The sequence below is a fragment of the Larus michahellis genome, chromosome 13, assembly GCF_964199755.1.
Source record: "Larus michahellis chromosome 13, bLarMic1.1, whole genome shotgun sequence".
In the NCBI taxonomy this organism is placed as follows: domain Eukaryota; kingdom Metazoa; phylum Chordata; class Aves; order Charadriiformes; family Laridae; genus Larus; species Larus michahellis.
Window position 1 is genome coordinate 16467225 of NC_133908.1, and position 9924 is coordinate 16477148.

General features: G+C 47.3%; 1 protein-coding gene across 2 annotated transcripts in view; it reads right to left on the reverse strand.

The window, feature by feature from the left end:
• LOC141750828 (septin-2) overlaps positions 1-3436 on the reverse strand; it is a 38279-nt gene extending 34843 nt beyond the window's left edge. The window contains exon 1 of one of the 2 annotated variants that reach the window (XM_074606595.1): positions 3347-3436. The gene's annotated coding sequence lies outside the window, so the exon portion shown is untranslated. Of the gene's footprint in view, positions 1-2564; positions 2653-3346 lie in introns of those variants that run through there. The other variant, XM_074606597.1, reaches the window with a different exon arrangement.
• Positions 3437-9924: the final 6488 nt, after the last annotated feature.

Here is a 9924-nt window from a genome sequence, read left to right on the forward strand (position 1 = left end):
ATGACACATCTGTCTTCAAAATTAGTCCATCATCTCAGAAAAAGCTAAATTTACAATTAATTGTTCCACAAACATAACTTACAAGGCCTGTTTCTTACCGAGCAAGCCACGTTCACCTTGTGCCTTACTCTGCCCAAAGAGCTGCTGTAGGTAAAGCTGTGGGAGAGCTGCTCTGATCACAGCACGGCCGCTGCGCGGGCTTGAAGCTCTGCGTGCAGCAGACAGGCAGTGACTTATTGCCCACTGGATTTAGAAGTTAGCTGGGGCGGGTGGGGAGGAAAGAGATAAAACTGCTGCTCCACTGCACCTAAATAAGGCACTGAGGTTAAAGTGAAGCCTCAGTTATTCAGCCTCAACACATTTTGCAACTCATAATACTGCCCTCATGAGGTTTCCTGGAAAATTATTCAACCAACCAACTTCCCCAGATGACCGCGAGCTATTTTCCAGAGGCTTTACCATATCATCACAAATCAATACCTCAGAATTAGGAAAATACCGTATGTTACACCTTCTTACAGCACTAAATAACCACAGTGCTAACAGCACTGCTCACGAGTGATAACGTGTCACAGACCAGCCTGCACCACCGACTGCTGAAATGCTGAGGTCTGTCTGCATTCAACTGAGTCTAACATCAAAATAACGTAAAGTTGAGTGTCTGACAACACTCTGGATAGTCCCACATCTGGAAACTGACATGTTCCATTTTCATCAATTTTCCATAATAAAATTAAAAAAAAACCACAACAACAACTAAGGCAAAACAGAGCAAGCCATGGCTGTTTTGTTTTCTTTAGATTTTCAAAGGACTGCTTCACTCATTATGAGGTGACCAAAGCAGCACAGGCGAAATATTTCAGAGAAAGGAATAGATAAGGTACAATTGCATTAATTTGCAAAAAGCAGTGAAATTTTACTTGTTATAATTGCAGGCCCCATTTAGCAGGTCTAGCAGAAAAAAGGAGCCCTATGCTACAGTACAGGAACGTTCAAGTCAGGTTTTGAACACTGGATAACATAACCACAAACTCCTATCCTAACCAACGTGCTGCCGGGCAATCGAAGGAAGCAGGTTACCACTGAGCTCAGTTACAGTCGCCCCCTCCACAAACACAGAGGCCGGGAACGTGCCCTCCTACCGCCTCCTGCTAAGAAAAGTATTCCAGTGAGAGAGAAAGAGAGGGGAAGGAAAATGGGTCATTTCCTTTGTTCCTGTCAGGATGCAAGAAGTAAACTGTTAGGAAGAGGCAGACTGGGAGCTTCTTAATAGGAACTAGCACAAAGAAAACACTATTAAAAATGTACAAAGAGCATTTCCATAAAAGGATATTAAACAATATTTTAGAATAACTGCTTCAGAGCAATCTTAACAACCATCTCTACAAGCAGGAGAGCCCTCCTGATTGATCAACTGAAGCCTCTTTCCTTCCATCCGGGATTATATAACTCTGACACTTTTTAAAATGTATTTAATAACCTATTAGGGAATCACAGAAGGCAGTAAAGCCTTAAGTAGGTTTCCAAGTGCTGGAAATGGCCTCAACACCACTAGCATTCCAAAGTCACGTTTTCAGACTTAAAGCTGACAGAGAAACACCAGAGTATCTCAGCAAATACCAATATCTGTAGGTTCTCACGGAAGAGCTACAAAAACCAACACACAAATGTCTGAGTGAAGTACTGAGGCACAGAAATAAATAATAATAAAAACATTTAGAACTTCTGCAAGCGTCTTGCATACAGAGAAACAAGGAAGTTATGTGAAAATTAAGTTTCCTCACTGCATTCCGAACTGGATATAGGCGTATTCAAATACAAAGCAGTTAACTTTTTTTTCCTGGTAGCTTATGCTATCAAAGTTGTCTGAATCACCCAACTGCACCCAACCACAGCGGGTCCAGCAGAGCCTGTTCCCTGGGCCACGCTTTGCTGGCAGCACGTCCTGGCCTCTGCGGCTGGGAACCCCCTCCCAGGGAGAAGCATCACTCCCTCTGCATCAACAATCCCAGGCTATTCCATCCGCCTCACTGAAACAGATGTTACCAGCATTAACAACAGAATGTGTTTCTGCACTGTTCTTATTCAGGAAAATGACTGTATCACTTCCAGCAGATAAAAAATTTAACAGCAAATGCAACAACAACAAAAAAATCCTGGCTATAGCGTCTGGAGGTCGACCAAGCGAAGCGCCTGCCACTGCTTTGCCTTTCAATTAGCATGCCGTGTTCATAAGTTTTACAGACTTCGTTTTGATAACGTATTTGAACCACTGACACACAATATAGTTTATTATGGGGAATGCATTGCTGGTCACGCTTTTCTATCTTTAAAAGCCCTGTCACACTTCTGTGACCTAACAGCACACATACGCACAGCAAAGGGAGGCAAGGATCAAGCAAGAAAGAGAAGAATCTTGTATGGGCACTGTTCTTAAATATTCTTCTAAATATTTTATTTAAAGTTCCATTACAACGTTAACATATTACTCTAGACAGCTTACTTTCTTACTGTTATTTCAATTAATACAGTCACTTAAAAAAGCACAAAGGAGGCAGTGATACCTTTCACATTAATGAGAAGTCTTAGTGATTACGTGCTTCCTACCCAAGCAGCTTTGGACAGTATTTTCCCAGAGTTACTGTATCAGAGAAAAATACTGTAAAAGAGGCCTGTAAGTGACAAAAAGCAGGGGCATTTTTTAAATTAAAAAGCTAAACATATCAGCCACGATCACTCACGAGGACATCGGCAGCTCTGCCCCACGCCCACGAAGCTTAACCGTGATCGCGTGCACACTGGCAACGCACGGCGAACAGGGCCATGTCAGTACTTCAAACCACGTCCACGCCACGCTCAAGTCCCGTGATACCACGCACTCTCTACCTGTGCGTGAACAATTTAAGACTTAAAAAAAAAAAATAAAATTAAAGAGAAGCGTTGGGCAGTCGTCCGTTGCCGAACGGGCTGCGTGCCGTTCCCCGTGGGCCCCGCGCCTCCCCCGCACCCCCGGGCCTGGCCCCGCCGGCGGCCGCGGTGGAGCGGCCGATGGGGCCCGCCGTGCCGGCAGCGCCCGGCGGCACACGGGCCCTGCCCGCACCTGGCCAGCGGCGCCCGCCCTGCTTTGGAAACAAACACAGCGCCGCGCACAAGGGCCCACGGCCGAGCGGGGCTCGTGGGCTCTGCCCGCCTCACGCAGCACCGCAGCGGGCGGGGGGAGGCCGGGTCCAGGCCGCTGAGCCCTGACAGAGCACACGACGCTGCGGGCCAGCTCCAGGGACCAGGCCGGGGCTGCACCGCCCGCCCGCCCGCCCGCCGGAGGAGGCGGCCCGGTCCCGGCGCTTACCTGAGCCCGCGGCCGCCTCCGCCGGTGCCTGGCTGCCAGGCCGCGATCCGCCGCCTACTCCCTGCCGAGCCCTCCCGCATCCCACACGCCACCGCGGCCGAGCGCCGGCCTACCTTCCGCGCGACTCTATGGTCTGGGCCGCCTGCCCGGCCGGCAGCGGGGCGCGGCTCTGGCACCAACGAGAGGAACGATAGAGCGTCTCCGCCGCCCGGGCGGCGGCGCGGGGAGCCGGCCTGTTGCCATGGCGGCCGCCGGGGGAGCCGCGGCCACAGCCGTGCGCCCGGCCCGAGGCTGTCGGCGGGGAATGGCTCGGCGGGGAATGGCTCGGCGGAGGGTGCTCGTCTCCCGCAGCTGCGTCGCTCGCAGCCGGCGCGGTGCCGGCGGGCTGGCGGCTCCTCTCCATAGCCCCGGCCTCCCTCCGGAGGGAGCGGCGCCGCCGCACTGCGGCCTGCTGCTGTCCCTGGGCATCCTGCACCCCGAGCCGGCCTCCTGCTTTAGCCCCGAGTGCCCTGCTCCAAAGTACGGGGCATCTCCTGACCCTGCCGCATCCCAAAGGAATAAACGTGAGAGAACGGCAGATCTGGCAGAGGCGCCCCTCACCGAGGGCCCTGCGCTCCCCCTGCACGACATGGTACCCAGTGCTACGGCTAACGGCTTTGGAGCGATACAAGCCTGTCTTACTACCCCGACTTCACCCCCACCAGCAGCACACCTGGGTGCCATCCGGTACAGACAGCCTGGGTACACACACCAGTTAACCATTGAGGACAAAACACAGTCAGAGCCCGTTTTGCTTAAAAGAGCACTTTCTCAAATTGTTTTGATTCCTATTTCCTACCCAAATACTATTGAGCTTTGAGATTGTCTCCACCCACAGCAGATGTTAGCAATAGTCCTCACAGTGGAAAAGCTGGTAGGGTGGGTGCGGTAGCAGGGGAAATCCAGCTTAAACCTTCTGCTGTTTGACTGTAATGTAGTAGGTAATATAAACCTGTTTGTTTCTCAGCTGCTCATCTACATTTAAAGTCAATTTCTCTCCCAAACACTTCGCAAAAACAAAGAAGTACTAGTTTCACCTACACTATTGCTATCTTTCATCACGGCATGCCCTCTGGTTAAGTGAGAGCCGTCCTGCCTTGGTCAGTGCCATCGCTGAAGGCTGAGCAGGAGCTCGCTGGCAAGTTCCCTGAGGTATCTGGGACGCCAGCAGACGCAAAGCTAGAGTGTAAATGACACCTGTAGTCAGGTCACAGAGCCAGGCCACTTTCTCATGGTGAAACAGTGTTACACAGCTCACACGCTCAGTACAACCTAAGGCAGAGTATCAGCAGAAGTTCAGGGAAGGCTTTTTCCAGCCTTCCAGCTGGGAGGACTGGGTTCAGGAAGGTTCCGAACACTTTGCAGGGGGCAGTTTGTATGGGCGATCGAGCAGCACGTCTCTTGACCAGCAATGTTGAATACCAAGAAGCACTTTTCTATTTTGTCTGCATTTCCAGCCATTAAGCAAACAGGGTTGCAGCTCCCAACAGGAAAATGTGGAAGTGAAACAAATGCTGCCGAAGGCAGACTGGCATTATTTACTAATTCACATTGTGCTCATATTATCAACCGAGCATTGATGTGATCTGGGTAAGAACAAGATAAAAGCCAACAAAAGTGCAACCAAGTTCCGCTTCCTAGGACAAAGTGTAACGTTCTAGCACAAAGTACTGTTATACGCTACCTTCCTGGAGGAGTTAAAAGATGGCATTTCAGTCCTCTTTAGAAATTGTCTTATTTTAAATGACTCCATGGACACCCATATAGGTATTTTGTACTGTCACTAAAGGAACAACAGTGGCAATTTTTCTTTCTTTCACTACATAAGAAGACTGTGATGACACAGTATGTGACACACATAAACTGATGTTACCAGTAACTATTTAGCACTTGAAGAAGTTACAAGAGAGTAGCATGGACAATGCCAGACTATAGCCTTGCATCGACGCACAGTCTAGTGGCAGTAAGTGCTGTCCCATGACCATCACTCCTTTCCTTTGGCAGGATTTAGTGCAATGGGTGAAACATTCTCCAGAAATTTCAAAAGTCTCATTACTGAGGCATACCAATAACTTTCCCAAGTCACGGGTGAATCAGACGGCTGACCAACTGTCACACGGAACGTTCAGGGAAGTCACAATCCTCCCGAAATGGTCCCATTTTGCCAGAAAGCAGCACAAGGAAGGGCACTTTGGGTAAGAGCAAAGGTCATTCTCAGCAGTGCCCTGCCTCCGCAGTGCCCAGCAGCAGATGCCTGGGGAAAGATAAACGCCGCACCGTGTCTGTGTATCCTCCCGGCTTCCAGCAATCCGGAGCTCGGCAGCTTCCCGAGCCAGAAGTTTTATCTTGATAGTTTTCTCTTCCATGAATTTTTCTCGTTGCTTTTTGAACCCATCTCAACTTTTGGCATGAAGAGCATCCTGTGACACTGAGCTTTACAGTGCATTACGTGCTTGGTGAAAAAGTACTTTTGCTGCTTTTGAAGCCTGTTATGAGCCTGGTTATGAAACTGCAGGATGCGGGATCACCGGGTGGCAGAGCAGGAACTATTTGGTGCGTGTAACTGAGAAATGCTGCACTGCAGAAACCTACGGAGAACGCATGGCCACAAAAGACGTTCTGCGTATTTGTTATTCCTCACACTGGTATTAGCAGAGCTGCCGACAGAAGAAATCATTGCGCTGAAGAACAACGCTCCCCCTAAATGGTTAAAGAGCCTAGAAAGGTTAATGCAGTGAACGGCAGCCTGGCTGTGAATCACTCATTCCAATAAGTACTATTTCTGAAAGAATTTTGTTTTATTCTTCCCTTGGAAGCTCAAAAGCCCTTTATAAAAGCTCCTGATACATCTAGTTTACATTCTCAAAAGCACAATTAGAGTCCTTCCTTGAATTGAAATCTTAACTTTGTGTGGAGTCACGTCTTAGCAAGTTAGAAATACCTCATCCATTCGGCAAAAGACATAATGTATCGTTTGTTCTGCTCCTTAACAGAGAAAATGTTAATTTTCAGGTACGATACTGATTATAATAAAACAGATACCACCAATAACTGAAAACTAAAGTGACTTTTGATAGATAAAACTACCTCGTGTTCCTTGGCATTATTTCTATTAAATTAAAACAAAACAGAAGATATGCTGCTCAGACAAAATAAAACTGTCTCTTCAGTTGTGAGATGCCTTTTCACTTCATTTTCTTTCAATTGAGTCTGTTCCTCACAGAGCTGAATATTTGGAATTTGAGCCTAAAATTACACGTGATGGCTGTAACGGCCGTGCTGTAAGGGCAAACCGTGGAGACAGCGAGCACCGTGAACTCTCCCAGTCTTCCCTGGAGATGAAATTACTCAAGTCCCCATTAAACAACTTATTCTTAAGCGTATGCATAAATCTTTTTCATTTCCATAAGATTTAAGTTTGTGTTTAATTCAGAATATTTGTGTATGTTTTGCTAAATTACAATCCATGGCTCCGGGACCAAACCTTTTAGAAATAAATACTTAAGAGCTGTGCACTGTGGGTGCCATCCTTTTTTAAATAATTAGCAGAGAAAAAAGGACTTTGAACATAACTAGCGTTAATGTCGGATACTGTAATTTAGGTATTTCTTGGGCTAATTTTTAGTATTTGGGTGTGGTGATAGAAATTTAAGGGTGAACTTGCCATTCTCTGTTAGTGTTTGCTAAACTGGAGATTTGATCAAAATACTGTAGTATTTTGTAGTGCTTTACCGGTGGAATCACTAATGGAGTGAACCATTCCAACTTCTCCAATCTTCGGTGTTTCTGCAGGCTTGCTGCGTGGGGAATGGGAAACGGCAGGTCACTGAAAGCTGCTCTGAGCGCTGAGCCCTTCGGAAGCGCACAGCTGGGAGCTGGAGCTCCGCAAGTGCCCCAGCAGGGAGCCCCTGTCTGGGGACGCACCAGGATTTATTGACACAAGCTACTGTACAAGTTATTTAGTAACCCATAAGAAAACCTGCAACAGATAAGTATTTTCCCTTGCTGGGGGGAAAAAAAAACTGCGAAGCATTTTTAGTGACGCACTGCAGGAAATGAAGATTGTGTTTGAATTATAGCAGTCTCAGAGGAATAGAAGTGTTTCACGTTTACAAGCACACACAAGCTCACTTTTTCAAGATGCTAATTATAGCAACAAAGAAGCAGTAAGAACAACCTAAAAATGTTCTCTGGAAAAAAATTTCTCTTTTCACCAGTAACAGCCATCCTTTCCTCTTACTGGAAAACAACTTCACTTATAAGAAGGGAATCGGGACTGCCAAAACAGACGCATGCCATTCCCAAAGATGGGGCTTGCCTCAGACACACCTGGTGAAGAACAGGGACAGCACTGCTGAGAATTAATCACTCCCGTAATCAGAGGAGGTTTCCCAAAGTTCTTGCGTGTTCTCAGGAACGCCGTTTTCCTGGGACGTTAGAGAAATGTAGCAGGTTTCTCACCACTAGCCCTGAACAGTTTTCAGTAACTTCTTGGTGATGTCTTTATTAATCACTTTCAACATCTGCAATGTATATTTAAAACAATGGCATTTGTCCTTGCTGACGCCGTTCTCTACAAAACGACATCTGATGTGATTTCCCAACAATTACATGGGAAAGGGATCGACCAGGATCCTGGTACACCACAATCCATGGAAGGAGGCTAACTTCGGAAGAGGACAAAATTAAACTCCAGTTCTTCTGATAGGAAACATGACCTAGAACGGAGCCTTAGGCATGAAACAATGTATATTTCCTACAGCTTTCCCCCCTGCCTGGCCAGGCTTTAACACATCCTCAAGACCTGCCCACAGCATTAATGAGAAGTATTTGAAGTGACGTGGCCTAAGCATGTATTTGAATCCAGGGGTTTGTGTGTAGCGGAATTTGAGCAGGGAGCGTGTGGAACTCGGTTCTAGCGATGGTTTAGCACAATTAATTTCCTCATTATGTGAGGGCGGGGCTCATAGCCCTGTCCCAGTGCTCCCCGCGCCCCGCGCCCTGGCGGTGCCCTGGGCAGTTCACCAAAGCAAGCCCAGGCAGAGGGGTGCGACGTGCAGAGACTGAGCCAGGGCAGGGCGACTTTGCTCGCAAAGGGCTGTACAGCAGCAAAGATAGGAAGGCTGGAAGGAAATTTGTAACTTCTGTGACTGTTTTTCCAGCTACATACATCCGTTGCCTTCCTTTCTTCTACACGAGTCTTGTCACATCACCACTGAGTGAAGAGTAGCGTGGGCAACCATTTCTCAACCCTGAAGGGCAGCAGCAACACTTGTGCTAAAAAAGGTGTTGGGTCCTACATCATCAGCACCAGTCATAGAGTATTACTGGTCCCTCTTGCAAAATTCTGGTGCGGTTTTTAAAGCATTCATTGCTTCTCTTTGTTCAAAAGGTGAACTAAGAGAGGAAGTGACAATTTCATGTTAACCACTTCAGCTTGTTTCCAGAAGAAATGATCTTGAGATATATCCTATGGTGAAACTGTGCACTTTCATTTTGTAATAACCTGCTCATTTGACCAGGACTCATTCCTACGTGCCAGTCTTCTGATGTGTCACGCTGGTCTGAAGATGTGTTGGCACTGCCGACGTGCAGGGACTTCATGGAGGCGCAAGATGGTATGTACACTCGAGCTCCAACCAAATCTCTTCCCTTGGGAAAAACAATTGCATTTTAAAAGATAATTCAGAAAAGAGGTGTTTTCACTGAGAAAGCTCGAGCTTTCTAAATAGAAAACAGCCCCTGCCTAACACCTCTCTATTTGTAAAACTCCTTGCCTTTATTTCAGCACTAATTAGAAGACAAAATATGGCACAAAATCTGTCTCTAACAGGATTCCTAATTCTACACCTTCGCTTACCTCTGATCCAAAAGTTGTGGTAAACTGTCTTGAGATCACTGGGCTTTTAATCCACCTTTTGACTCATACTCTGTCTTCTTCACACAAACAGTGCTAGGTTTGTGCATAAGCTTGATACCAAATGTCATTTTCGTCTCTGTCTTCCAGATGCCTAACATTTTAGGGATAAGAAGGAGCAGAAGCACGTTATAAACAAAGCGTGCCCAAGAGACTACATTTCAGGTCCCAACAGGCAAATCCACCTCAGCGTCGCTGGTGGGATGCTCTGGGGCTGAGCAGAGCCCTAGGAGACAGGAGGGACCGTGGGACAGGGCTCAGGCACCAGCCAAGCAGTGCTGGACCCCCCTTAGCAGCCCTCCCGGTAACTCTGCGCCTGGTATTTGTCCTGATTATGTCAGGAAAAGAGTGAAAACACAATCACCTCTAATCCCAAAGCCCCTCTCGCTATAGTATGGCTTCTGAGCAATTGTTCTCAGCTTGAATACCACTTCCGCCCATTTTCACAGGCTGCAAAGCCCCCCATGTATCCCCCCTAGAGTAATTTAATACATACATAGCTGGAGCAGTAAAAGATGTAATGACATTAACGGTCATTTGGTAATGAGTTACTTTGCAGCAAGAACATCACCTTTGAAAGCCTTTGAATTGAAAGGAATCCAGACTTTACCAGCAAGGATTA